Source organism: Scomber scombrus, chromosome 18 (assembly GCF_963691925.1).
Source record: "Scomber scombrus chromosome 18, fScoSco1.1, whole genome shotgun sequence".
Lineage (NCBI taxonomy): Eukaryota > Metazoa > Chordata > Actinopteri > Scombriformes > Scombridae > Scomber > Scomber scombrus.
Window position 1 is genome coordinate 2383941 of NC_084987.1, and position 23118 is coordinate 2407058.

A 23118-nucleotide genomic window follows, 5' to 3' on the forward strand; every position below is an offset into this window, starting at 1 on the left:
TGCCTCTTTTTTTCCTTGTTTCAAATCTTTCAAAGTCAATATCATGATGGAAAGTTAATTCATGCTTTTGTTTACCTTTGGACAGACTTTACATTGGGTTGATTTGATCCATTTTAGGCTCACGAGTTGTATTTTAAAAGCGTGTTATATTATCCATTGTGTCCAAATTTGAACTTGCGTGGTTCAAACTTGGATGTGGATGTTTAAAGTCCCACAAATGATAAAATACTGAAATACTGAATAAACAAATGTTATACATGAATCTCTCATTATTCACCTGCTCCAGTGTAAAGGGTCCTGTACAAATGCTGTCACTGGTTGACGGGTTCCCACAATCTACCACCGAGGTCTGAAACTCCTGCAGAACTTCTTCCTCTAGAGTTGGGAAAAATAGGAAAATGATGAGGGGAAACTTCCAGATTTACCAGCATGCAATGTCCTAAGTGTTTGACAGGATAAAGAGAGCTAACGTTATTCTATCAGTCTGTATGTGAAGGACTAACCCCCTCCTCGTCCAGAGCTCCAGCCAGCAGCCCAGCATGTGGAGCCCACAGTGAAGGTCTTTCCGTTGTCCAGGCAGATGGGCTGGATGTAGCTGGACAGGGTGGGCTGGGTTGACAGATGCAGCACTGCTACATTAGACCCAGTTAGGTTGCTAAGGGTGATATTTGTCACGTTCAGTGTCACCTCAAAGGGGTTGGATCCTTTCTGTTTCAAACGACCCAAGACCACAGTCCATTCAGACGCCACTGGTGAACTGTGGGAGGTAAAAACCACTAAATTAGGACTGAGAATAACTTGAAAACCAACAATGTGTTAGACTTCCCAACTCTCTCTGTGGCTCTCTCTAACCTGATCCCATTGGTTCCTACTAAAGACCTTTAAAAACAACCCACAAATATATGGCTTCATATTTTTTTTTAAAAAGGCTAAATCATTTCCTAAAACAGCTGGTCACTGTAGTTTTAACAAACAGGAGGAAATAGTGCATTTGTTGGGGACTATTTTCAGCAGCAGATGAATCCACATTTTGTTCTGTAGTGAGTTTTTCTGGCAGCAGGAAGTTGTGCGCAGTGTGTGTTCACAAAGGATTAAGATATATCAGGCTCACCTTGAGAAGCAGTTGGCATTGCTCAGCACTGAGTCCACAGACACCAGAGTCCCGCCGCACATATGACTTCCATTCTTCTGAAGGCTCGCCATCCACGGCCACACGCCAGCAGTCGCCACCGAGCTAGCCCCCAAAATACGTGGATTCAATGTGGCGTTGGTGGTTCCGCAGACCACAGCTGGAGAGAAAAGCAAAAGGCACACAATGAAAGGCTGACATCTGGGAAAATCTGGAATATTTCTGCTCTGTTGGCTTTTCTGTTGTCCTCAAGTCAATTTTGACCCAGGAGATCAACAAGTGTTAACTCATAAATGAGGTATAGTTTGTGTTAATATGTTGGAATGAAGTTGGCTGAAAGGGTCTAACATGACTGTTACTCACGTTTGACTATGGTTGTTGGAGGCAGGGTGGTTGTTGGAGTGGTTTTTCGGGGCAGGGTGGTTGTTGGAGCGGTTGTTGGAGGCAGGGTGGTTGTTGGAGTGGTTGTTGGAGGCAGGGTGGTTGTTGGAGTGGTTGTTGGAGGCAGGGTGGTTGTTGGAGTGGTTGTTCGAGGCAGGGTGGTTGTTGGAGTGGTTGTTGGAGGCAGGGTGGTTGTTGGAGTGGTTGTTGGAGGCAGGGTGGTTGTTGGAGTGGTTGTTGGAGTAGTTGTTGGAGGCAGGGTGGTTGTTGGAGTGGTTGTTGGAGGCAGGGTGGTTGTTGGAGTAGTTGTTGGAGGCAGGGTGGTTGTTGGAGTGGTTGTTGGAGGCAGGTTGGTTGTTGGAGTGGTTGTTGGAGGCAGGGTGGTTGTTGGAGTAGTTGTTGGAGGCAGGGTGGTTGTTGGAGTGGTTGTTGGAGGCAGGGTGGTTGTTGGAGGTGGTGGCAGGCCGGAACAGTTCGCACTGAGGTCACTGTCAGTCCCAGTGGACGTGAACCTGACAAAGCCTGGCTTGTCACTGGTGATTTGGTTGTTGATCCAGGACTGATACTGGGACACTCTGGCGTAGACTCCTGGGAAATAAGGCAGTGCACAACCTCTTCCAAAGCTCACAACTCCAGCCTGGACCCAGACACTTCCATTGTTTGACACCATTGGACCGCCTGAGTCCTCCTTTGAGGAAAGAAACATACAGAAGAGGGTCAGGAGAGAGAATCTTTGAAGGGGGAGTTAAGCACAGTTGGTAAAATGATCACCTCACAGAAGCCCTTCCCTCCAGCACGTAACCCAGCGCAGATCATGTTCTCTGTGATTAAGCCCACTCCATAGTCGCAGTTACACTGCCTGTTCCCAACAACTGGCACGTCCACTTCACTTAGGTTTTTTGGGGAAGGAAGCGGTACTAAAGACAAACAAAATCAGAATAATAAACAGCATATATGGTGAAATACACTTTGAAAAGAACTCATACCACTTGCTTTGTCTACTAGTTTTCAGCAGAAACAGGTAGTGAACACAACACTGACATATCACCTTTTGAGCTGATAAATTGAACATGTCAGCAAACAGTTACTTATTCCCACATCCAGCAGTTACAACATTATCATTCATTGATAATATCAATTATTACTTTTGTTGTTCTTCAGGGTTCTATTCTGGGCCCTTTTATAGTTTCAGTCTGGTTAAAGCTACTTGACATTGTGTGTTTTATCATTTACAGCAGGACAGTCTGTAAATTCAACTTTGTCTCGTTATCAGCTATTAAAGTAGTCTCACTTGTTAGGAAACAGATTCCACATCCAGCAGTTACTGATCAACATTATCATTCATTAGGAGTCGTGTTTCTGTCCACCTGCTGAATATAAAGTCCAATATTCTCTCTCTTTTAGCTCTGTTTTTACTCTCTACCAACTCCTGAGGGAAATATCTAAATGCTCCATTATGTTCACCAGCTAGTCTACAGATAACTGTGTCTGTTTGCTGTTTGGTGCTGAGCAGGTACTGAACAGTGGCTTTTTTTAAAAACTGCTTTTTCTCAGAAAATGACATTAAGAGACTGAGATTGAACCAAAACAGTAAAGTTGCTAAAACTCACTATGAAGCTAACTAAAACCCAATCTTGGTCCAGTATCCAACAAACACAAGTGCGATGTGTAAATTTGAAGCCTCGGGTCACGCTATCTCTGAAAGTAAATGGGACACAGTTGCTGTATAACCTACCTCCAGATCCAATGCTGCCCCAGCCGGTGACCCAAGAGGTCACGCCACTGAAGAAGGTGCTGCCTGGGGCTGCCAGGCACACTGGCCGAATGTAGTCATTGAAAGTAACCGGTGAGGAAAGCTTCAGTAGGGAGATGTCGTTGTCATCTGTGACATTGTTGTAGTCGGGATGATTGATGATCTGGGAGATTGTTCGAGACACGTTATTGGGGTTGGACCCTTCTAGACTCTCGAGTCCGAGGAAAACAACCAAACCGCTTGTGCTCGCGCTGAAGATCAGAAGAGAAACCAAACAGTGCAAAGAAATGAGAATCAGGGCTGCAGTGGAGACACAAAGCCATTCATCACCATGTCGCAACAAGGTGATATAATGCCCATAAATTAGAAATATATATCCTCAAATTACAATAAGTATTAATTCACAGAGTCCTACCTTCATATTACATAAACTGGTCCCTCAAATGAATAATTTGTACATGTGTGTCCTATTTTTATTCTTTTCTGTCCTGTTAATCATCTCAAGACCCCTCAGATTCATCCTGTGAACCCTTGTAGGTGTCTCGACCATGTCATGTTGTTTTTTCATATAGCTCTAACTTTTACCTAGAAACACACTGAGCAGCCGTCAGCACCCATTCTTTGTTAATGAGGGATCCTCCACAGAAGTGACGTCCAGATCTTTGCAGACTGACCTGCCAGGGCCAGCTGCCTGCAGGGGCCGCCTGTCCTCCAACAATCCTGGTGTTGCGAGGAGGCCGACCGCACACTACAGAGAGACAGAAGATAAAAAACACTGAGTGAGAAATGCTCGACCCTCCCTGAATCACCACTGTGCACCACAGCTGAAAGGGGGAAGAGAATTAAACAAGTGGAAACTTTGACTTACCATTAAGTTGTGAGTGAGACTCTGAAAAACAGAAAACAAACAGCTCATGAAACAACAATTCAGCATTTATGTTCACTAACACATTATGATATATTGATACGTAATATGTCCATAGTTGGACCTTTGTGAAGATCACCATATTGACCACTGAACTGGCTTAAAAACAGATTTTTAAAATATGAATGACACAAATTTTCCCGTCTCTTCTCTGAGCACAGAGAGAGAGAGAGAGAGTTACCGAAAAGGAGTTTGTTTGTTTTCAATGGCATTGTTTCAGAAATCATTATGATCAGAAAGCTAAGTGCTGTACCATCCTAGAATTTACTGCTTCCTTTTTACAACTTTTCACTCTCATCAAAAGGAAAGGTTCACTGGTGCCCCAATGGACAAAACATACTGCTATACTATACTATACTATACTATACTATACTACTAAGCTCACAGAGCAAACATGATAAAATGTCTTCTAAGGTGCCTCCACAAAGGAGAAAAATACCTAAATTCTGTAATTGCTGTCATTTCTGCCATATTGATTGCCTCTATCAGTGCTCTTTCAGTGGAAGAAAATGAGATAGTGGCCTGTACAATACCCCCATAATAATATATAGCTCTTTGAGTTGATGTGGTAATGGGGTGAGCTGGAGGCCCATCTAATGATTCCACAGGTGTGAGAAAACATGATGCTCTGCCCTTACAATAAAGTGAACTGGCCATTATAGTATAAATGTGTGTATGCTTTATTTAGACTTACCATTAATAAAATAAATAAAACTGCCTTAAAGACATGTTGTAATTGCTGTAACTGACATTATTCTACTAGTTGACTGATGGAGCCCTTTGAATATATAGATAGATAGATAGATAGATAGATAGATAGATAGATAGATAGATAGATAGATAGATAGATAGATAGATAGATTTGTTTGTTATTTTTGGCTGTAATTAATTATTAATCAATGAATTAATTAATTAACTGTATATGCCGTTTTCTCTCTTCCCCTGTGATATTATGCTGTAATCCTGTTACATAATAAAATCATAATTAAGGTTCACTTAGCGAAAGAAAAATAATCAGAGAGGAAAAAGTGCCAGCAGAGCCAGATGAGGTTTATTAATGAACATATAGGCTGCAGGTGGGTTTAGGGTTAAAATTGGAATTAAAAAATATGATTCATTAAAGCAAATGTTCAGTTAAACTAACAAGTAAAAACTATATGGGCTGAAATTCAGAACAGACACAGTAAAATATGCACAACAAGTGTAATTACTGCCTTTAAAAAAGGAAAATATAAATCCTACAGTGTAAGTAGAGTAATGACAGCATATAGAGCCTTAATGTTATTTTAAAGGACTCAGCTGTGCTGTCTGGTGTCCCGTCAAACCTGTTTTTACTTCATCAGTAATCCTTCATTGTCCAGAGCGTGTAGGAAAAACAACACGGAACATATTTGTCTTCAGGTATGTACTTTTTTTTGTTTTTAACCAACGTCATATATCATTATATACAAGGAGAATGTCACCAGACTCAAGATGCCTCTAATTGGATGTTTGCTGACAGATACTGATGTCTGATGAAACCAGTGGTTTCCAACCTTTTTGTCTTTTGACGTCTTACAAAAAGAAGTGTGTAGTCGGCTCACATTTCAGATGTCTGTGAGTTGTTAACAGCTCCACCAAATCGTGATTTTTCCCTCTAAACTTCTCACATGCTTTCATTTGACTCTATTTTCTTTGCATTAGTAACATTTACAGTATCTACAAAAAGTGAAATGTTATGATTCATAGTGACTCTTTACAGTCAGTGACAAGATGATTGACAGTTATTCACTGTAATATCCTGAAGCCCCGAGCTGCTGCTTCCCTCACATCATTATCTGCTATCAATAGTGTGTTATGATTTCATTTTTTGGCACTTAAAGTACATTTTACAACCAATACTTTTATTTTAGTAAGATTACATTATGGTATTTATACTTTTACTTACATAAGAGATCTCTGTAATTCTTCCATTTAACATGTACTTTTCTTGAGTACATATTATTGTTTTGTTTTTTTAAACTCCTGTTGTGTTACAGCTTTGTCTACTTAATTACAGGGTTTTACTTCCTCCCCAGTGTTCAGTATAGATGTCATTGGTTCAGGTGTGTGCAGGTGAAGAGGACCCTTACCTGCTGCCAGTAGAGTCAGCAGAGCTGCCACACAGATCACTTTGTAGAGAGCCATCACTGTGCAGTATGTCCATCTCATCAGATCTGCTCCGGCATAAATACTCTTCCTCTGTCTTCCTCCCTCACACATGATAACACCTCTCTCTACCTGCATGATAACACGCCCAACACCTTACAGCTTTGCTTCAACCCTGCGCTGGAACAAAAAAAATCCAACTATCACATTTACATGTGCACAATGTTCTGGGCAGGTGGATCCACAGTTTTGGTCCATAACAGCAGATGTAGTATTCCCATCTTATGGTACTTTATACTCCTACTGAACTTCATTTCAGAGGGAAATATTGTATTTTTCTTACTTCACTGCAGGCCTTATGAAGACAGGAACAACAACAACATGCTTGAAAATAAATCTCACCTGGCAGCATTAATGAATGTGTACAGGAGTCAGGGTTAAGTTGACCCTGTTATGTAAAGCTGCACCTCATGTATTAAATGTGCGGCATTTCATACACAGTGGCAACTCAATGTGCTTTACATAAAACAAACATTTAACAGAAAAAATTGAGGAAAAAAACCCCCATGGAATTTGAGAAATAAAAATAAAACCCAATCATAGTAAACACATACATACCCCCCCCCCCCCCCCCCACACACACACACACACACACACACTAATAATAAAAACAAAGTACAGAAACATAGAAAGAGAGAGAAATAAAATACTATAATAGAGCATTAAAAATAAGATTGCAGCATAAAATAATCATTTGCTTTAAAATCATTAAAAGGACATAGAGTGCAAATGAAAGATTAACATTTAAAGTGCTTTGAAATAAGAGCTTAATCATAAGCACAGGAGAAGATAAGTGTTTTTAACCTGGATTTTAAAATATTCACAGTTGGGGCTGATTTCAGTTCTGCTGGTAGTTTGTTCCAGTTGTGTAAAAGCTGCTTCACCATGTTTAGTCTGAACTCTGGGCTCCACTATCTGACCTAAGGCAGTAGATCTCAGAGCTCTACTGGGTTTATATTCTACTAACATGTCATACATGTATTCTGGACCTAAACCATTCAGTGATTTGTAGACCAGTAGCAGAACTTTAACATCTATTCTATAGCTGACTGGGAGCCAGTGTAAAGACTTTAGAACTGGAGTAATGTGCTCTGATCTCTTTGTTCTGGTTAAAACTCGAGCTGCAGCGTTCTGAATGAGCTGCAGTTGTTTAATGCTTTTTTGTGGGAGTCCAGTCAGAAGACCGTTACAGTAGTCGAGTCTACTGGAGATGAAAGCATGAATCAATTTCTCCTGGTCTGTTTGAGACATAAAACCCTTCACTCTGGATATGTTCTTAAGCTGATAGAAGGCTGTTTTGGTGATTGATTTGATATGACTGCTGGGGGTCAGATCTGAGTCTATCAGCACGCCAAGGTTTCGGACTTGGTCGCTAGTTTTTAGAGAGAGTGACTCGAGATTTTACTGACAGTAATCCTCTTCTCTTTATTGCCAAAAACAATGACCTCAGTTTTGTCCTGATTTAATTGAAGGAAATTTTGGTTCATCCAATGTGTTACTTGCTCTAAACAGTGACACAATGACTATATTGGACTGTAGTCATCTGGGGACAGTGCTAGGTATATCTGCGTGTCATCTGCATAACTGTGATAGTCTACATTAGAGTTCTGCAGAATTCGACCCAAAGGCAGCATATAGACTGAACAGAAGGGGTCCAAGAACCGACCCCTGAGGAACTCCACATGTCATAGCCACTCGATCGGATTCATAACTTCCAATGGTCACAAAATAACTCAGCTCCTCCAAGTAGGACCTGAACCATTTTAGGACTGTTCCGCTGAGTCCTGCCCAAGTTTCCAACCTGTTCAACAGTATACTGTGATCCACAGTGTCAAACGCAGCACTGAGATCCAACAGGACCAGAACTGACACCTTGCTGGAGTCAGTGTTTAACCTTATGTCATTTAACACTCTAATAAGAGCTGTTTCTGTACTGTGATGTGGTCGGAAACCTGATTGAAATTTGTCAAAAAGGCCACTGGAGTTCAAGAAATTGCTGAGTTGATTAAAAAACACTTTCTCAATGATCTTGGCTATAAAAGGAAGATTTGAGATAGGTCTGTAGTTGGTTAACATGGAAGCATCCAGCGTTCTCTTTTTTAAGAGTGGCTTAATGGCAGCTACTTTTAGGGGTTGAGGAAACGTGCCTGATTGAAGTGAGCTATTTATTATTTGTCGCAAATCTGTTTGGACAGAGTTCACAATAGTTTAAAAAAAGTCTGATGGCATTTTGCCAAGACAGCATGTTGATGGTTTTAGATGCTGAACTGTTTCCTCTATGGTTTTTGGTTCAACTGTTTTAAATTCTGACATCGCAGTTGAGTTATTCCTGGGATAGGGATGGTGACGTTAAAGCCTCTCTCTGGGTGTGCTGACTTTCATGGTCAGTCCTTATCTCAGGCGGTAGCAATTCTTCTCCAGAAAGCTGTCTTATCTGTTCTGAAGATTAATCCAAAGACACACCTGGTTATTCTTTTGCTGTTTTGTTTTCCTGACTTTCTTGGTTTGGGGAGATACAGATGCTGTAAACTTCTAATATATTTTTGTCTGAAATTTCCTCTCTACGTCACTATCACTGCACTGCTGCTCAGCAAGGAAACACAAACAAGTCTTTTAGTGTATTATTGAGTATGTGAGTAAAATATGAGGGTTTAAAATGTAAACCTATGCTTTAAGAATGAAACAAATCCCTGACAAGCCCAGACCAACCATGTATATTGAAGTTTCCACATTGGTTCCTCATTGCTGCTTGGTCACCTCCAACAATTTCCTCCACACCTTTCTGATGAATTCTAAAAAAGGAATACACATTGGTTCCTCATAGGGGTTTCAATGAGGAACCGTTGTGTATTCCTTTTTTAGAATTCATCAGAAAGGTATGGAGGAAATTGTTTCATCAGAAAGGTATGCAGGAAATTGTTGGAGGTGACCAAGCAGCAAAGACTCCATCCATCCTGAGGAGTGATTGACAGCTGACCTGCTGCCGTCTCAGGAATGAACTGGTCAAACTGCACCTACGGCTCACACATGGTAGTCTGTCAACCCTGGGTCCACCACTTCAACCTTCACACCCACATTTTCAATGTCTCTTTGTCTTCAATGGTGATGGATGATTAACCAACAATACTGACCCACCTTCCAAATACACAAGTATTTATATTACAATTTACACAAGTGGTCTCTATTTAACTAATGATCTAATTATGTGTCTTTGTCACAGCCATGGCCGTGTCACAGTTTTCTTTTGTTTCTTACTTGTCCTGTTTCCCTTGCCCTTACCCTTCCCTGTGTGTGGGATAGTGAGACATTAGATAGAGTGTACATTCAGAACAAACAACAAGAGCTACTGTAGACAACAGTGAAAATACTACATTAATGTCTTTATCAGAACACAGGGGAAATAATAATTAATGAAGTTCATCAAAATGTATTTGTGTTGGGTCTGTAGGCCCGCCCAGTTAGATTCCTTGTGTGTTTTATTCTTTGGTTAATTTTAGCTAAGACTTCAGATGGTGTGTTTTGCTTTGTCATTGTTGCAAATAAATGCTTTTGCATGTACATGCTGTCTGTTTAATGTTGCACATGAATGAGTTTTGCCAACCTCTGTTCTGCCAAGAACTCACAGATCTTCCATTGTTAACTAGTTTCTGATATGGTCATTTGGTTATAGTTATTAAGTTTATTATTAACCATAGTTCCAAATTGATAACTCAATACATTTACATTTATCTTTTACATAATTTCCCTGTTATCCAGGGTGGTGCCCGGCTATTATCGATCCTTATTATTAATTGTATTGATTTTAATAATTAATACTTTTGATAATAATTAATTTTTGGTGATAGCTAAACCTGTAACCAAAACCTAACAAAATAGTGCACCATGTGGCACATCTACATTCCTTTAGTATTTATTTTATTTTGCAAGCAAGATATTTTGCTGTTTTATTCTCATTTTCTTGTGAAACAGGTTAATATTTTATGTTTATCTCTGCAAGGCTCCTTTTATTAGTTGTGACTGAGCGCCCTCTGGTGGCCGGTGGTGGTAAATTTAATGACAGTAAAACATCAGTTCGTCTCTTTTCTGACGATCTGAGATCCTGAAAACAGCTCAAATATGAATATGATTTCCTCAAATATTACGTCATGAAACTGCCTTTACTGAAGTTAAAGTGCATGTTACTTGAGTTGTCCTGTCACGTTTGTGACTATCAGTGAGTCACTGTTTTATTGTTATTTCTGTCTTTTCTTTCTTTGAGTGAAGCTGCGCTAGCTTGCTAAGTCTGTTAGCTGCTGTGCTTCACACAGTATTGTTTGAGAAGTAATGCCTAACTATTGTAATATGGTGACTGCTTCAGTGTGTTGATTTTATTCTTATTTTAATGTGTAGTAAAGGAGCTGTATATCGGATCATCACCACCAACCACACTGATGTGTGTTTTTATCTAACAGCTGTGCTGACCAATAAATGTGCTGTGAACCTGAGAGAAGTCAGAGTGATCCCTTCAGTCTGCTGAGGTTAAGACAAAATAGAGAAGGTTACACACGTATGTGTGTGTTGTAAAAGTGAATAAGCAACAAATTGCCGGTTTATCATTTTAATAGATGACTGTGAAGTAAGATCACTGTTTTTACCTAGTAGTTGTGCTGTCTTGTGGAATGTGCTCTTTGTTATTATTAAGAAGTCTACTGCTACTTCCTCGCTTTGATCTATGTCAAGATAAGTTCTGAGTTTTGGGATGTGTGGATGTATGAGCGCTGCCTTCACCCTGTAATTGTGTGTGTCCTGAGCGATGCTCTCATTGACTACATTAAGGGGTCTGGTGGTCACAAGGTTCCTGACTCCCAATTTCCTTTCCTGGGGATGTGACATCATGTGTATGTAAATGTATGTCTTATGGTTATTTGCCATTGGTTGCGGTCATATAGACTGGTATGTTTTTACCGATCACAGATCATTTCTTTGTTCCTTCAGAAACTATAATAGATTAAGTTTGTTCTTTGCTCAGTGAGATGAGCTGATGTCCCTCTGTGTGTATGCTGTCTCCTTATTGGACAATAATAGTTGTTTAATCTTTAACCCAGCAGTGCTTTGTGTTTTATTTCATATTTGTGTTTAGTTGTGTGTGTGTGTGTGTGTGTGTGTGTGTGTGTGTGTGTGTGTGTGTGTGTTCTGAAGGATCATTATCAATGATCAGACATTATTCATAAAAACACATTCAAGAATATAATAAGTAAGTAAGTAAAGCATTTTAATTCAGTTAAAAGCCGGTTGTTATGACAACGTGACAAACGGGGAAACTGTTATTAATCTTCACATTTATAGGACAGTTATATGTGACAATGCAAGACTTGAAATTGACATTTATCTTCCAAGACGAATAATCATCAATTTAAAGAGCAGCTTAAAGTATTTACATAGCAAATACTGTTTAAGTGTTGTGTCACTTCAGAAAGTTCAAATCATCTCCGTTACTGTACCATAGCTTTCTGATAATAATGAGGTAGATGATGGACAGGACAATCACTGTCTCCGTCATCCTCAGACATCTAAAGTGTGCTTCTTTAAGATTTTTCAGTCCATTCATCAAAGAAAGCAGGAAAACATATTTTTATCAATCATTCGTGTCTAAAAATAAATTGATGAAATAAATCTACAGGAAGTGGAAATCACATACAATTTCACATATTTTCATATTATGTATCTCATTAAAAACAATAAAAAACCATATAGCTTTAAAAAAGTGTTGGGATACATACAGAAAAATGTGTATATTGCAACTTAAATAAAACTTCATTTTATACCCATATCATTCCCTTCATTTTAGACTATATCTATCTATCTATCTATCTATCTATCTATCTATCTATCTATCTATCTATCTATCTATCTATCTATCTATCTATCTATCTACTTCATTGTGCACAGTGAAGCTCAAACATCAAACTGTAGGAACAAGAAGAAAGAATGCTTTTTAAGGGGACTTAAAAACAGATGTGTAAAATATGTAAAGTATCACTCTGATGTAACCCTGCACACTTTACTACTCTATTCCTATTCCAATTAAGACGAAATCAAGCCATAGATTAGTTAATGCAGCTTTAAGCCTATATTTTCTCACATGGTTGTTTACATTCATTTGTGCCCGACACATCATGTAAACCTATGTACAGGTAAAGGCAGGTTCCTAGACGGTTAGGTGGAGGAAAACGGAGAAGACAAGGAGGTGGAAGAAGAAGAAGAAGGGGTGAGCAGGTGGCCCCCCGCTGGTGGTCTGGCTGGGGGTCTGAGCGGCGTTCGCGTTGCTGTTAGTTGCGTTGTTGTTGTTGGAGGCTGGAGATAAGAACGGTCCTACAGTCCGAGCCAGGAAGGTCTGATAGTTGCTCAGTTTGGTGAAGACCATCACAGAATCTGCCCGAGTTTCAGTGGCAGAGGTTCTGGAAGTGCTGTTGGTGCTGCTGATGGTGGTGTTGGTGGTGTTGGTGTTGACTGACAACACGGCTGCCTGGAACCACGAGCCGTCCATCTTACACATCATTGGACCCCCATTGTCACCCTGGACAAAAAGAAAAGACGGAAAAGTTCAAGTCCAACATGTAATAAAAGTAATTAGAGTGGATATTGAGTCACAGTATTTCATTAGACTACAAATAAATGTGCCTCTTTTTTTCCTTGTTTCAAATCTTTCAAAGTCAATATCATGATGGAAAGTTAATTCATGCTTTTGTTTACTTTTGGACAGACTTTACATTGGGTTGATTTGATCCATTTTAGGCTCACGAGTTGTATTTTAAAAGCGTGTTATATTATCCATTGTGTCCAAATTTGAACTTGCGTGGTTCAAACTTGGATGTGGATGTTTAAAGTCCCACAAATGATAAAATACTGAAATACTGAATAAAAAAATGTTATACATGAATCTCTCATTATTCACCTGCTCCAGTGTAAAGGGTCCTGTACAAATGCTGTCACTGGTTGACGCGTTCCCACAATCTACCACCGAGGTCTGAAACTCCTGCAGAACTTGTTCGACTAGAGTTGGGAAAAATGGGAAAATGATGAGGGGAAACATCCAGATTTACCAGCATGCAATGTCCTAAGTGTTTGACAGGATAAAGAGAGCTAACGTTATTCTATTAGTCTGTATGTGAAGGACTAACCCCCTCCTCGTCCAGAGCTCCAGCCAGCAGCCCAGCATGTGGAGCCCACAGTGAAGGTCTTTCCGTTGTCCAGGCAGATGGGCTGGATGTAGCTGGACAGGGTGGGCTGGGTTGACAGATGCAGCACTGCTACATTAGACCCAGTTAGGTTGCTTAGGGTGATATTTGTCACGCTCAGTGTCACCTCAAAGGGGTTGGATCCTTTCTGTTTCAAACGACCCAAGACCACAGTCCATTCAGACACCACTGGTGAACTGTGGGAGGTAAAAACCACTAAATTAGGACCGAGAATAACTTGAAAACCAACAATGTGTTAGCCTTCCCATCTCTCTCTGTGGCTCTCTTTAACCTGATCCCATTGGTTCCTACTAAAGACCTTTAAAAACAACCCACAAATATATGGCTTCATATTTTTTTTTAAAAAGGCCAAATAATTTCCTAAAACAGCAACATTTGTTTGGGACTATTTTCAGCAACAGATGAATCCACATTTAGTTCTGTAGTGAGTTTTTCTGGCAGTAGGAAGTAATGCGTAGGATTGAGTCGAAATAAACTACAGTGTGTGTTCTAATGAAGGAACACGCCACGCAGTGCAGCAGTGTGACTGGATGAGTTTTAATAGTTTCTGGACAACAATAGAGGTCCAAGTCACAAAGGATTAAGATATATCAGGCTCACCTTGAGAAGCAGTTGGCATTGCTCAGCACTGATTCCACAGACACCAGAGTCCCACCGCACATATGACTTCCATTCTTCTGAAGGCTCGCCATCCATGGCCACACGCCAGCAGTCGCCACCGAGCTAGCCCCCAAAATACGTGAATTCAATGGGGCGGTACCGCAGACCACAGCTGGAGAGAAAAGCAAAAGGCACACAATGAAAGGCTGACATCTGGGAAAATCTGGAATATTTCTGCTCTGTTGGCTTTTCTGTTGTTCTCAAGTCAATTTTGACCCAGGAGGTCAACAAGCGTTAACTCAAAAATGAGGTATAGTTTGTGTTAATATGTTGGAATGAAGTTGGCTGAAAGGGTCTAACATGACTATTACTCACGTTTGACTATGGTTGTTGGAGGCAGGGTGGTTGTTAGAGTAGTTGTTGGAGGCAGGGTGGTTGTTGGAGTGGTTGTTGGAGGCAGGGTGGTTGTTGGAGTGGTTTTTCGGGGCATTGTGGTTGTTGGAGTGGTTTTTCGGGGCAGGGTGGTTGTTGGATATGATTTTTGGGGCATTGTGGTTGTTGGAGTGGTTTTTCGGGGCAGGGTGGTTGTTGGATTGGTTTTTGGAGGCAGGGTGGTTGTTGGATTGGTTTTTGGAGGCAGGGTGGTTGTTGGAGGTGGTGGCAGGCCGGAACAACTCGCACTGAGGTCACTGTTACTCCCTGTGGACGTGAACCTGACAAAGCCTGGCTTGTCACTGGTGATTTGGCTGTTGATCCAGGACTGATACTGGGACACTCTGGCGTAGACTCCTGGGAAATTAGGCAGTGCACAACCTCTTCCAAAGCTCACAACTCCAGCCTGGACCCAGACACTTTCATTCTTTGACACCATCGGACCGCCTGAGTCCCCCTTTGAGGAAAGAAACATTCAGAAGAGGGTCAGGAGAGAGAATCTTTGAAGGGGAGTTAACTTGAGGGAAGCACAGTTGGTAAAATGATCACCTGACAGGAGTCCTTCCCTCCAGCACGTAACCCAGCGCAGATCATGTTCTCTGTGATTTTGCCCACTCCATAGTCGCAGTTACACTGCCTGTTCCCAACAACGGGCACGTCCACTTCCATTAGGTTTTGTGGGGGAGGAAGCGATACTAAAGACAAACAAAATCAGTATAATAAACAGCATATATGGTGAAATACACTTTGAAAAGAACTCATACCACTTGCTTTGTCTAATAGTTTTCATCAGAAACAGGTAGTGAACACAACACTGACATATCACCTTTTGAGTTGATAAGTTGAACATGTTAGCAAACAGTTACTTATTCCCACATCCAGCAGTTACTGATCAAAATTATCATTCATTTGGAGTCGTGTTTCTGTCCAATAAAGTCCAATATTCACTCTCTTTTAGCTCTGTTTTTACTCTCTATCAACTCCTGGGGGAAATATTTAAATACTCCACTATGTTCACCAGCTAGTGTACAGATAACTGTGTCTGTTTGCTGAGTGGTGCTGAGCAGGTAGTGTACTACTTTTTTTAAAAACAGCTTTTTCTCAGAAAAGGACACTATGAGAACCAAAACAGTAAAGTTGCAGCCGGAGAGGCAAACAATGAGCTGAAACACACTATAAAGCTAAATAAACCCAATCTTGGTCCAGTATCCAACAAACACAAGTGTGATGTGTAAATTTGAAGTATCCAGTCATGCTATCTCTGAAAGTAAATGGGACCCAGTTTCTGTATAACCTACCTCCAGATCCAATGCGGCCCCAGCCGGTGACCCAAGAGGTCACGCCACTGAAGAAGGTGCTGTCTGAGGCTGCCAGGCACACTGGCCGAATGTAGTCATTGAAATTAACCGGTGAGGAGAGCTTCAAGAGGGAGATGTCGTTGTCATCTGTGAGACTGTTGTAGTCGGGATGATTGATGATCTGGGAGACTGTTCGAGACACTTTATTGGGGTTGGACCCTTCTAGACTCTCGAGTCCGAGGACAACAGCCAAGTTGCTTGTGCTCGTGCTGAAGATCAGAAGAGAAACCAAACAGTGCAAAGACATGAGAATCAGGGCTGCAGTGGAGACACAAAGCCATTCATCACCATGTCGCAACAAGGTGATATAATGCCCATAAATTAGAAATATATATCCTCAAATTACAATAAATCTTAATTTATCGAGTCCTACCTTCATATTACATAAACTGGTCCCTCAAATGAATAATTTGTACATGTGGTCCATGTTCTAAATTTGAGCAGCAGAACAATATTTGTATTCTTTTCTGTCCTGTTAATCATCTCAAGACCCCTCAGATTCATCCTGTGAACCCTTGTAGGTGTCTCGACCATGTCATGTTGTTTTTTCATATAGCTCTAACTTTTACCTAGAAAAGCAATGAGCAGCCGTCAGCACCCATTCTTTGTTAATGAGGGATCCTCCACAGAAGTGAAACCCAGGTCTTTGCAGACTGACCTGCCAGGGCCAGCTGCCTGCAGGGGCCGCCTGTCCTCCAACAATCCTGGTGTTGCGAGGAGGCCGACCGCACACTACAGAGAGACAGAAGATAAAAAACACTGAGTGAGAAATGCTCGACCCTCCCTGAATCACCACTGTGCACCACAGCTGAAAGGGGGAAGACAATTAAACAAGTGGAAACTTTGACTTACCATTAAGTTGTGAGTGAGACTCTGAAAAACAGAAAACAAACAGCTCATGAAACAACAATTCAGCATTTATGTTCACTAACACATTATGATATATTGATACGTAATATGTCCATAGTTGGACCTTTGTGACGATCACCATATTGACCACTGAACTGACTTAAAAACTGATTTTTAAAATATGAATGACACAAATTTTCCCGTCTCTTCTCTGAGCACAGAGAGAGAGAGAGAGAGTTACCGAAAAGGAGTTTGTTTGTTTTCAATGGCATTGTTTCATAAATCATTATGATCAGAAAGCTAAGTGCTGTACCATCCTAGAATTTACTGCTTCCTTTTTACAACTTTTCACTCTCATCAAAAGGAAAAGTTCACTGGTGCCCCAAAGGACAAAACATACTGCTATACTATACTATACTATACTATACTATACTATACTATACTATACTATACTATACTATACTATACTATACTATACTACTAAGCTCACAGAGCAAACATGATAAAATGTCTTCTAAGGTGCCTCCACAAAGGAGAAAAATACCTAAATTCTGTAATTGCTGTCATTTCTGCCATATTGATTGCCTCTATCAGTGCTCTTTCAGTGGAAGAAAATGAGATAGTGGCCTGTACAATACCCCCATAATAATATATAGCTCTTTGAGTTGATGTGGTAATGGGGTGAGCTGGAGGCCCATCTAGTGGAAAAGGTGCCAAAGTGCCACTTAGAATTGGGTGATCTTTCAATGAAAAAGGGAACAAGTGCCCTCCTAATGGTTCCACAGGTGTGAGAAAACATGATGCTCTGCCCTTACAATAAAGTGAACTGGCCATTATAGTATAAATGTGTGTATGCTTTATTTAGACTTACCATTAATAAAATAAAACTGCCTTAAAGACATGTTGTAGTTGCTGTAACTGACATTATTCTACTAGTTGACTGATGGAGCCCTTTGAATATATAGATAGATAGATAGATAGATAGATAGATAGATAGATAGATAGATAGATAGATAGATAGATAGATAGATAGATAGATAGATAGATAGATAGATAGATAGATAGATAGATAGATTTGTTTGTTATTTTTGGCTGTAATTAATTATTAATCAATGAATTAATTAATTAACTGTATATGCCGTTTTCTCTCTTCCCCTGTGATATTATGCTGTAATCCTGTTACATAATAAAATCATAATTAAGGTTCACTTAGCGAAAGAAAAATAATCAGAGAGGAAAAAGTGCCAGCAGAGCCAGATGAGGTTTATTAATGAACATATAGGCTGCAGGTGGGTTTAGGGTTAAAATTGGAATTAAAAAATATGATTAATTAAAGCAAATGTTCAGTTAATCTGACAAGTAAAAACTATATGGGCTGAAATTCAGAACAGACACAGTAAAATATGCACAACAAGTGTAATTACTGCCTTTAAAAAAGGAAAATATAAATCCTACAGTGTAAGTAGAGTAATGACAGCATATAGAGCCTTAATGTTATTTTAAAGGACTCAGCTGTGCTGTCTGGTGTCCCGTCAAACCTGTTTTTACTTCATCAGTAATCCTTCATTGTCCAGAGCGTGTAGGAAAAACAACACGGAACATATTTGTCTTCAGGTATGTACTTTTTTTTGTTTTTAACCAACGTCATATATCATTATATACAAGGAGAATGTCACCAGACTCAAGATGCCTCTAATTGGATGTTTGCTGACAGATACTGATGTCTGATGAAACCAGTGTTTTCCAACCTTTTTGTCTTTTGACGTCTTACAAAAAGCAGTGTGTAGTCGGCTCACATTTCAGATGTCTATGAGTTGTTAACAGCTCCACCAAATCGTGATTTTTCCCTCTAAACTTCTCACATGCTTTCATTTGACTCTATTTTCTTTGCATTAGTAACATTTACAGTATCTACAAAAAGTGAAATGTTATGATTCATAGTGACTCTTTACAGTCAGTGACAAGATGATTGACAGTTATTCACTGTAATATCCTGAAGCCCCGAGCTGCTGCTTCCCTCACATCATTATCTGCTATCAATAGTGTGTTATGATTTCATTTTTTGGCACTTAAAGTACATTTTACAACCAATACTTTTATTTTAGTAAGATTACATTATGGTATTTATACTTTTACTTACATAAGAGATCTCTGTAATTCTTCCATTTAACATGTACTTTTCTTGAGTACATATTATTGTTTTGTTTTTTTAAACTCCTGTTGTGTTACAGCTTTGTCTACTTAATTACAGGGTTTTACTTCCTCCCCAGTGTTCAGTATAGATGTCATTGGTTCAGGTGTGTGCAGGTGAAGAGGACCCTTACCTGCTGCCAGTAGAGTCAGCAGAGCTGCCACACAGATCACTTTGTAGAGAGCCATCACTGTGCAGTATGTTCATCTCATCAGATCTGCTCCGGCATAAATACTCTTCCTCTGCCTTCCTCCCTCACACACAAACACACCTCTCTCTACCTGCCTGATAACACGCCCAACACCTTACAGCACCTGTTCCACCTCCTGCATAGTAAACAATTAACATTGCTTCAACCCTGCGCTGGAACAAAAAAAAATCCAACTATCACACATGTGCACAATGTTCTGGGCAGGTGGATCCACAGTTTTGGTCCATAACAGCAGATGTAGTATTCCCATCTTATGGTACTTTATACTCCTACTGAACTTCATTTCAGAGGGAAATATTGTATTTTTCTTACTTCACTGCAGGCCTTATGAAGACAGGAACAACAACAACATGCCTGAACATAAATCTCACCTGGCAGCATTAATGAATGTGTACAGGAGTCAGGGTTATGTAAAGCTGCACCTCATGCATTAAATGTGCGGCACAAATAAAGTATTCAGTTTTTCAAGTTGTACTAATATTTGTAATAACATTTGATAGTTTAATTAAAGTGTGTGTGATGAATGTTTAGTATGACTGAACTGTCTTGTAGTAATGTATTATTGTATTCAATAAAACATGTCATAAATAAAAGACGAAAACTTTGAAAGGACAATTAAAAACTTTTCCTATATGTTCTTTTTTTTTATTATTATCAATATTTGCTCTTTTTTTAACATTGTATTAATTATATTTTAAACTTTTGTTGTAATTTTAATATTAATGAATGAATTATTGGTTGGGTGCAGAGGATCTTCCTGTAGGTTTAGTCATTTTCTGTTAATTGGTTACTCAACTCGCTGCCGTCATTCATGCTGTGATGGAAAAAAAACGTCAGCAGATTTTTAACCTGATAATTGAAGATTAATCCTTTTTTAGAATTCATCAGAAAGGTATGGAGGAAATTGTTTCATCAGAAAGGTATGGAGGAAATTGTTGGAGGTGACCAAGCAGCAAAGACTCCATCCATCCTGAGGAGTGATTGACAGCTGACCTGCTGCCGTCTCAGGAATGAACTGGTCAAACTGCACCTACGGCTCACACATGGTAGTCTGTCAACCCTGGGTCCACCACTTCAACCTTCACACCCACATTTTCAATGTCTCTTTGTCTTCAAAGGTGATGGATGATTAACCAACAATATTACAATTTACACAAGTGGTCTCTATTTAACTAATGATCTAATTATGTGTCTTTGTCACAGCCATGGCCGTGTCACAGTTTTCTTTTGTTTCTTACTTGTCCTGTTTCCCTTGCCCTTGCCCTTCCCTGTGTGTGTGTGTGTGTGTGTGTGTGTGTGTGTGTGTGTGTGTGTGTGTGTGTGTGTGTGTGTGTGTGTGTGTGTACGTGTTGTGGGCACGGTGCCTCCTTCACTCTCTCATGATGACTTTTCGTTCTACTCATCTGCTCCCTTCTGCACATCTGATAATCAACACTGCAGTATAAAACAGTCCTTCTCTCCAGTCTTCTATCAATCCTTGTGGTACAGCTGGCAGTTCAGACCATTTTGAATTGTGTATTAAAGTTTCCTCCTGTGTTTTGGTTTTTTAATTTACAATAGTATTTTAGGCTTTTTTTAGGCTTTTGATAGTCGTCATAGATTCCAACAGGAAACAGGAAACAGGACAAAAAAATATGTGACGAGTGATGGGAAATCACTTGCAACAAAGGTTCCTGGTTGGACTCAAACTATGAAGGTTGAAGTTTGTGATCAACACCAGTTAAACCAGTTAAACCAGACTACTTTTCTTTTTAATTGAGGTTGTTCTCTTTATCTCTTATGTTAAAAAATGTTCCGTTATTGCCAGCAGATGGTATCACCCTCCATTACTTTCAGTTCCACTACACACACACAATACTTGCTAGTAGACCAGCTCATGGTTGGTTTAGATCCAAACATGAGATGTTGTTAACAAGAAGAAAGGTGTAGACAATCAGCAGAATGATCCTTCATCCAACACTTCATGTCAGCCTGAACTGCTTTGATTTTATTGCTGATGTAGCATACTAACACACAAAACTAAGATGTCGAACACCTTGGTCTTCAGTTGGTCTTCGTGTATGTGTCTGTGTACATTCAGAACAAACAACAAGAGCTACTGTAGACAACAGTGAAAATACTACATTAATGTCTTTATCAGAAACACAGGGGAAATAATAATTAATGAAGTTCATCAAAATGTATTTGTGTTGGGTCTGTAGGCCCGCCCAGTTAGATTCCTTGTGTGTTTTATTCTTTGGTTAATTTTAGCTAAGACTTCAGATGGTGTGTTTTGCTTTGTCATTGTTGCAAATAAATGCTTTTGGATGTACATGCTGTCTGTTTAATGTTGCACATGAATGAGTTTTGCCAACCTCTGTTCTGCCAAGAACTCACAGATCATCCATTGTTAACTAGTTTCTGATATGGTCATTTGGTTATAGTTATTAAGTTTATTATTAACCATAGTTACAAATTGATAACTCAATACATTTACATTTATCTTTTACATAATTTCCCTGTTATCCAGGGTGGTGCCCGGCTATTATCGATCCTTATTATTAATTGTATTGATTTTAATAATTAATACCTTTGATAATAATTAATTTTTGGTGATAGCTAAACCTGTAACCAAAACCTAACAAAATAGTGCCCCATGTGGCACATCTCCTACATTTATTTAGTATTTATTTTATTTTGCAAGCAAGATATTTTGTTGTTTTATTCTCATTTTCTTGTGAAACAGGTTAATATTTTATGTTTATCTCTGCAAGGCTCCTTTTATTAGTTGTGACTGAGCGCCCTCCGGTGGCCGGTGGTGGTAAATATAATGACAGTAAAACATCAGCTCGTCTCTTTACTGAAACTATAATAGATTAAGTTTGTTCTTTGCTCAGTGAGATGAGCTGATGTCACTCTGTGTGTATGCTGTCTCCTTATTGGACAATAATAGTTGTTTAATCTTTAACCCAGCAGTGCTTTGTGTTTTATTTCATATTTGTGTTTAGTTGTGTGTGTGTGTGTGTGTGTGTGTGTGTGTGTGTGTGTGTGTGTGTGTGTGTGTGTGTGTGTTCTGAAGGATCATTATCAATGATCAGACATTATTATTAAAAACACATTCAAGAATATAATAAGTAAGTAAGTAAAGCATTTTAATTCAGTTAAAAGCCGGTTGTTATGACAACGTGACAAACGGGGAAACTGTTATTAATCTTCACATTTATAGGACAGTTATATGTGACAATGCAAGACTTGAAATTGACATTTATCTTTCAAGACGAATAATCATCAATTTAAAGAGCAGCTTAAAGTATTTACATAGCAAATACTGTTTAAGTGTTGTGTCACTTCAGAAAGTTCAAATCATCTCCGTTACTGTACCATAGCTTTCTGATAATAATGAGGTAGATGATGGACAGGACAATCACTGTCTCCGTCATCCTCACACATCTAAAGTGTGCTTCTTTAAGATTTTTCAGTCCATTCATCAAAGAAAGCAGGAAAACACATTTTATCAATCATTCGTGTCTAAAAATAAATTGATGAAATAAATCTACAGGAAGTGGAAATCACATAAAATTTCACATATTTTCATATTATGTATCTCATTAAAAACAATAAAAAACCATATAGCTTTAAAAAAGTGTTGGGATACATACAGAAAAATGTGTATAGTGCAACTTAAATAATTCTTCATTTTACACCCATATCATTCCCTTCATTTTAGACTGTTCAGAAAAAGAGAAAAAAGACTGAATGATAGAAATGAGTCCAACTTTTCAACAGCATGAGTCTTGTTATATTTTCGGAGTAAAGTAGTGAAGTGAGCTTGAGTCTTCTAAAGAGTTCTCTGTCTGTCTGTCTGTCTGTCTGTCTGTCTGTCTG

At 39.4% G+C, this 23118-nt stretch overlaps 1 pseudogene; it reads right to left on the bottom strand.

Annotated features, from left to right (window-relative positions):
* The window catches only part of LOC133999233 (uncharacterized), a 31995-nt pseudogene that overhangs the window by 808 nt on the left and 8069 nt on the right, over positions 1-23118 (bottom strand).